This window comes from Physeter macrocephalus, chromosome 8 (genome assembly GCF_002837175.3).
Source record: "Physeter macrocephalus isolate SW-GA chromosome 8, ASM283717v5, whole genome shotgun sequence".
NCBI lineage: Eukaryota > Metazoa > Chordata > Mammalia > Artiodactyla > Physeteridae > Physeter > Physeter macrocephalus.
Genome location: NC_041221.1, coordinates 124,050,308 through 124,057,686, shown reverse-complemented (window position 1 = coordinate 124,057,686; position 7,379 = coordinate 124,050,308). Strand labels below are relative to the sequence as shown.

Genomic DNA, 7,379 nt, shown 5'->3' with positions numbered 1-7,379 from the left:
ACCTAACATCAAAATTTACTATAAATCTACAATAATCAAGACAGTGCAGTACTGGCAAAGGAACAGACTTATAGATCAATGAAACAAAATAGACTCCAGAAATAGACATACATAAATGTAGTCCAACTGATCTTTGACAAAGAAGAAAAGGTAGTCTTTTTTTAATTGAATAAATTTGACATGTAACATTAGTAAGGTATACAGTGTATTGCTTTGACACATTTGTATATCATAATATGATTTCAGATGTAGCAATATTTATCACATTATACAATTATTGTATAACATTCAATGAATGCTGCTAGAACAACTAGACATCCATATACAAATAAATGAACCTAAACACAGAACTTATACCCTTTACAAAAATTAACTAAAAATGGTTCATAGACCAAAATATAAAATGCAAAACCATAAAACTCTTAGAACATAACATAGAAGAAAATCTAAATGTCCTTGGGTTTCACGATGACTTTTTAGATATAACACCAAAGGCATGACCCATGAAAGAAATAATTGATAAGCTGGATTTCATTAAAATTAAAAACTTCTGCTTTGCAGAAGTCAAGAGAATGAGAAGGCAAGCCACAGACTGGGAGAATGTATTTATGTGCAAAAGATACATCTAATAAAGGACTGTTGTCCAAAATACACAAAAAACTCCTAAAACTCAACAATAAAAAAACTAAAAACCCGATTAAAAATTGGACAAATGACCTAAAGAGACACCTCACCAGTGAAGATACACAGATGGCAAATAAGCATATGAAAAGATGCCCAGCATCATATGTCATTAGGGAAATCCAAATTAAGACACTACACACCTATTAGGATGGTAGAAATCCAGAACACTGACAACACCAAATGTTGGTGCGGATGTGGACCAGCAGGAACTCTTATTGCTGGTGGGAATGCAGAATGCTACAGCTATTTTGGAAGACAGTATTGTGGTTTCTTACAAAACTAAACATACTCTTACCTACAATCCAACAATGGCACTTATTATTATTTACACAAATGAGTTGGAAATTTACACAAAAACCTGCACACAGATATTTGTAGTAGCTTTATTCATAATTGCCATCAAGTAAAAGCTGAAAGAGTTCAGCACCACCAAACCAGCTCTATGAGAAATGTTAAAGGGATTTCTCTAAGTAAAAAAGAAAAGGCCACAACTAAAAACATGAAAATTACAAAAGGAAAAAGCTCATTGGTAAAGGCAAGTATATAGTGAAGGTAGTAAATCAACCACATGCAAAACTAGTAGGAAGGTTAAAAGACACAAGTAGTAAAATTATTTATATCCAGAATAAGCAGTTAAGGGATACACAAAACAATTAGACACACTTGCCATAACTTGGAGGTAATTAAGACATCCTTTAGTAGGTTAATGGGTAAGTAAAATGTGGTACATCCAGACAATGAAATATTACTCAGCACTAAAAAGAAGTGAGTAATTAAGTTATGGAATGATATGGAGAAATCTTAAATGATATTACTAAGTTAAAGAAGTCAATCAGAATAGGCTATATCCTATGTGATTCCAACTATGTAACATTCTGGAGAAGGCAAAACTACAGAGACAGGGAACATCAGTGATTACCAGAGGTTAGGGAGGAGAGAGGGATGAATCAGGGGAGCACAGAGGATTTTTAGGGCAGTGAACCTATTCTGTATGATACTATAATGGTGGACACATGTCCTTATACTTTTGTCAAAATCTATAGATTGTGCAACACCAAGAGTGAATCCTAGTGTAAACTTTGGACTTGGGGCGATTGGTGTCAAGGTAGGCTCATCAATTAAAACATATGCAGGGGGCTTCCCTGGTGGTGCAGTGGTTAAGAATCTGCCTGCCGGTGCAGGGGACACGGGTTCAAGCCCTGGTCCAGGAAGATACCACATGCCGTGGAGCAACTAAGCCCGTGCGCCATGACTACTGAGCCAGCGCTCTAGAGCCCACGAGCCACAACTACTGAGCCCAAGTGCCACAACTACCGAAGCCCGCACGCCTAGAGCCCATGCTCCGCAACAAGAGAAGCCACTGCAATGAGAAGCCTGCGCACCACAACGAAGAGTAGCCTCCGCTCACCGCAACTAGAGAAAGCTCGCACACAGCAACAAAGACCCAATGCAGCCAAAAATAAATAAATTAATTAATTAAAAACAAAAAAACAAAAAAATCCTATGCACCACTCTCGTGCAGGATGTTGATAGTGGAGGAAGCTGGGTGGGGGCAAGGTATACACCTTATTTTCCATTCAACTTTGCTGTGAACTTAAAACTGCTCTAAAAAATAAAGTTTATTTAAAATAAAAACAAAAAAACAAAATGAGGCATCACTTTGCTCCAGTAATGTGGGCAGATACTGGAGAGCTGGGTAACATCAAGTGTTGGGGAGGGAGGGATATCACCCCCTACTGGTGGGCATGTAGATGGGTGCACACTCCACAGCACAACCTGGCAAAGCTCAAGTGCCATTTGTCAGCTAATATGTGCACATTTCTAGAACCTGTTCCTGAGTACCTACCACAAAGACAGTCTCACACACATCTGTAAGGGGACTTACAAGAGAATATACATTTCAATACTGTTTGTTGGAGGCTATCTGGGTGCTCATTGCCTGGAATGAGGGAAGGGAAGACAAATAGGTCAAATATGGTGACTGTAGCAGTTAGAATGCCACAGACTTGAAAAACACATGGCAACATGTATAATATTAAAAACAGTGAAAAAAGATATAGAATGAGCTATAGAACATACTACCACTAAAAGTGAATTTTAAATATATGGACCCCAGTGAATGCATACAAATAAAAGGATCCACATTAAAGACATCGGAATAGTTTCCTATGTGGGAAGAGGGAAATAGGAGTAAGGAATCTGCATAAAAGTTTTTAAAAAGTTAAAAAAAAAACCCAAACTAAATTAAACAGCAGCTTTGTGTGGACCAATGGTAATGATATGGCATAAACTGAGAAGTGTGGTTAATTTAAACCTTTGCACCTGAGCGCCAACTAAAGCTAGAGATGGATAGATTAGAGGGAGACTGACAGACAATAGAGAGATAGATAGATAGATAGATAGATAGATAAAGCATTCTCTCTCCCATTATGGCCATTGAAATATCATCACTACCGCCACCACCCCAGAGAGTTCCATTCTCAACCCATTTGACCTTAGTCTTACATGTAACTTTGAAGCTCTTTATACAAAAACAGTTAATAAGGTCTTTTATTTCAGGATGTAAATACTGTTCATCTAATCTTCTACCCTCACCTCAGTAAGTCCTCTCCCATTTTCTACACCTTGTGCTGCAATTTCTGATGTCTCCCCTGCTTGCTACAACCTGATATGAACCATACACTTGGGAGAATAGAGAAAGGGTCTCCTTACCTAGAGGGAGAGAGAGCATTGTGGAGGGAAAGAACAGCATGTGCAAATGTATGGTGGCATATAGGGCACATTTGGAGAAGCACATTTAGATCACTGAGATCTAACTGTAATCTGACTGCAATTTAGAGTGAGCTCTAGGAGATGACTCTGCAGAGGGAAACAGGGTCAGATCAGTTTACAGATGATTTTAAGTGAGGCTAAGGAGTTTGAATTTGCACCTGAGGCAAATGCAGAGTCATTGAAGAATGTTAAGCAAGAAGGGAGTGACTTGATTGGATTTGTATTTAGAATGATCACTCTGACTGCAGTGTGGAGAAAAGCCGGGGGTGGGCAGGAATGAGGGAGCCAGTTAGAAGGATGTGGCCATCCTCCATGCTACAGCATTCATTAATTTAACAAAAGACCTTGGTAGTGAGGCAAGAGATAGATGGGCTCCAGGCTAGACATTTACAACTGGCCTCCTGTTCACACCTCCTGGGGAGAGAAGATGAGCTCCAGGATGGACATTCATTACCAGCCCCTGTTTACATTTCCTGAAGCAAGAGACAAATGGACTCCAGGATTACATATTTATGACCGGACTCCTGTCTATATTTCAAGATCTGCACCTCGATATAAAAATCAGCAGCAGGAATAGGGTAAATAACCGGACATTGGGCATTTTATGGCAGGGACAGGGTGTGACTAAACCCTATTAAAGGATCAAGAGGTCACACACTTCCCATCCTTGGGGCAAGGGAGACACTACGCATGCGCAAAAGCCTTCACAGGGTCAAAATGGCAGGAGTTGCCAGACCACAGTAAGTCCTGCTATCTCCTCCCACAGGCCTTTGCGGTGGGATACATCTTAACTTAGGGGTGCGTACGCACACAGGGGAGGGTCCAGAAGCAAGTTAGCCATAGGGTCAAAACAATATGATTGGCCAAAAAGAAGAAAAAGACCCAGAAGACTGCCCCCTTATAAAGGACTTAAACTTCCCAAAGGCACAGCTCTCTCTCTGTTCGCCCGTGCGTCTTTCCGCGTGTACTTTGTTTTTCCAATAAACTTTTTACTTTTCTCTTTACCTTCTGCCTCCTCGCCTGAATTCTTTCTTGACAAGGAAGGTAAGAACTAGGGACCCAGGCCTTAGCTGCTGGCCCCTGTGGTCCAGTGTTTAGGACTCCCAGTCCTGGAACTAAGATCTTGCTTCCTACTATTGCTTGCTGCAGGCTGCCGCTTTCTGCTGCCTGCGTCCGAAATCAGTAGCCTGACTCTCTTAGTGGATTAGGCATCCAATTGTAAAGTTAGGAGACTAGATAAAATGGTTTCCACATGTCCCTCCCAGCTCTATGATTTTCAAATCTTGCTTATTTTATATTCAATCAAAGAAGGGAGTGATGAAGAATAAGCAGAGAAATTGGCAAATTTGTGATCAATATGCAGAACTCACATTCAGCAGACAGGAGGCATTAAAGGCTATATACGATGCTGATTGCCTAGATAACTCTCTGTGATCAAGCACACTTTACAATTAACGATAAATTTTTTTGATTCAGGTGAGAATCAAACTGTTTTAAAAAGTTTTAGTGTTTGAAATTGTATGGGAAAACTGTTGAATTTAATGCTGAGTATTCTAAATAGGAACAGAAATATTTTAACTTCACTAGAGTCACTTCTGTGTCTCCCATCCAAAATAAGATTGGATTTGATAGGAAAATCTAGGGCATTGCCATGACAATTACCAGGCTTAGTCTAAGTTCCACTTAGGCTTTATATAACTCCAACCAGATAAAAAACAGAGGGCAGTAAGTGGCAGAGATGGGTGCTCACCTCTGCCTCTCTTTATCAGAGTTCGGACTCCCAACAGTAAAGAAACATGACATTAAACCACTTTTACTCAACCCTAGCTGCATGTTAGAATTACCTGAGGGTCTTTTACAAATTCCTTATGCCTAGGCCCCATTCCTAGAGTGTCTCACTTAATTGATCTGGAGTGAGAAGGCTTTTAAAGCTTCCCAGGCGATTTTCATGTGCAACCAGAGTTTAAAACCACTGCACCAGGTAATTATCACAGCAATTCTCAAGATGCCCCCCAGGGATGGCTGGAAGTTGGGAATGTCTTCCAAGTGGCCACAGTCTGAATTCTTGCGTGTTTGGGTTATTTTATGGTTTGCCAAAAAAATAACAGAAATATCACATTAAAAATAAATCAGTTCTATCATTGGTGTCCCATCTAAAGGGTAGCAGTGTTTTCATGAATCTAGTTTGGTAGTTTTATAGAGTTTTTTGTTTTTGGTTTTTTGTTTTTTAATGGAGCAAGAGGAAGTAGGAGGAAAGGGAAGGGAGGGAGGAAATGCAGAGATCACTAAGACAGTTCTCACACAAGAGTTTGAGAACCTCTGGGTTTAAGGAGCTGGGTCCAGTGTAAGGAAACAGCAGTTGTGCAGGACACCACCTGTTTCCCATCATGCCCTTGGGGGAATTTTGAGCTCTATCATAATTATAGTCTTCTACATTATAACATGAAATTGCTAGATTTTTTTTTTTTAAGGATCGTGGATCGTAGATCGTGATACTGCCAAGTGACCTAGCGAGCCCTCTCTCTCTCTCTCTCTCTCTCTCTCTCTCTCTTTCTCTCTCTCTCTCTCTCTCTCTCTCTCTCTCTCTGAAAAAAGCCCCAAATCAATAGAGGGCTCTTATTGCATCTTTAAAGTTTCACAAATAGGTCTTAGGAATCATCCAGCATCCTGTGGTTTCCATAGCTGGACAACTCTTAGATCTTATCAGCCTGCTGAACTGTTCCTTTTTCAGAAATATGTACCATCCAAAATGTTTCTGTTATCCTTGCTTTTAACTGTTGTGAGTGAATCAAAGTAGCTAAATTTGATATGAAGTCATCATTTCCTTCAAGATTTAACTCATCTTTCTGGGCTTGAAATACTGAACAAGCAATGCCTTGGCCTCATCCGAATCCTACAAATGTATTTTTCACCCAACAAATTCTATTTCAGTAAGAGACCCATTTTACTGAATAACAACATTGATGAGTAAGTGAGAATATACATACCTCATCTTGTGATGGAAGCCCAGTATCTTGCTCTTGATCATGTTCTGTATATGAACTACAGATAGTTTGAAATGTAGCCAGTTCCTTTCTATTTCCGCACTGCTATAGACTGAATGTTTGTGTTCCTCTCAAATTCATATGTTGAAACCTTATTCTCAGTGTGGTAGTATTTGGAGGTGGGGCCTTTGAGAGGTGGAGTCCTCATGAATGGGATTAGTGACTTTATATCTATGAACCAGGAAGTAGGTCCTCACCAGAAACTGAATCTGCCAGGACCTTGATCTTGGACTTTCCAGCCTCCAGAACTGTGGGAAATAAATTTCTGTTGTTTATAAGCCACTCAATTTATGGGATTCTGTTAGAGCAGCCTGAATTGACTAAGACACCATTTATCAACCCAGAGCCTCTCTTTTTCTTTCCAAGAAGACTGGGTCTACATTGATGTAATTAAAGTTCCTCCCCAGGGTTCCTCTGGGACCCTTCACAATAACTGTGCATCCCTTCAGAGTGATGTTGACATTTTCTGGGATATCAACAGTCCAATTGCTTAGGATGGTCTTCATTCTCACAGTAGATGTGGCAAAGAGCTCAAGGTTTTTTGAAATTGATAGAGGTAGGGGTCTTATTTATGGTATTCTTTCTTTTCTATCATTGTAAAATAGTAATATTATTATATAAAAATAATTATGTATTAGTTTTCTAGCACTGTCATAGCATTGTACCAGAAACTAGGTGGCTTAGAACAACCAAAATTTATTGTACACAGTTCTGGAGGTCAGAAGTCTGAAATTAAGGTGTCAGGCAGGGCCCTGTTCCCCCTAAAACCTGTAGAGGAATCCCTCCTCGCCTCTCCCTAGCTTCTGGTGGTTTGCTACCAATCTTTGGTGTTCCTTGGCTTGCAGCCACATAACTCCAATGTCTTCATTGTCACATGGT

General features: G+C 39.9%; 1 pseudogene; it reads right to left on the bottom strand.

The window, feature by feature from the left end:
* Positions 1-6,149: 6,149 nt before the first annotated feature.
* LOC102976257 (60S ribosomal protein L9-like) lies at positions 6,150-7,006 on the bottom strand (annotated as a pseudogene).
* Between the last annotated feature and the right edge of the window lie 373 nt (positions 7,007-7,379).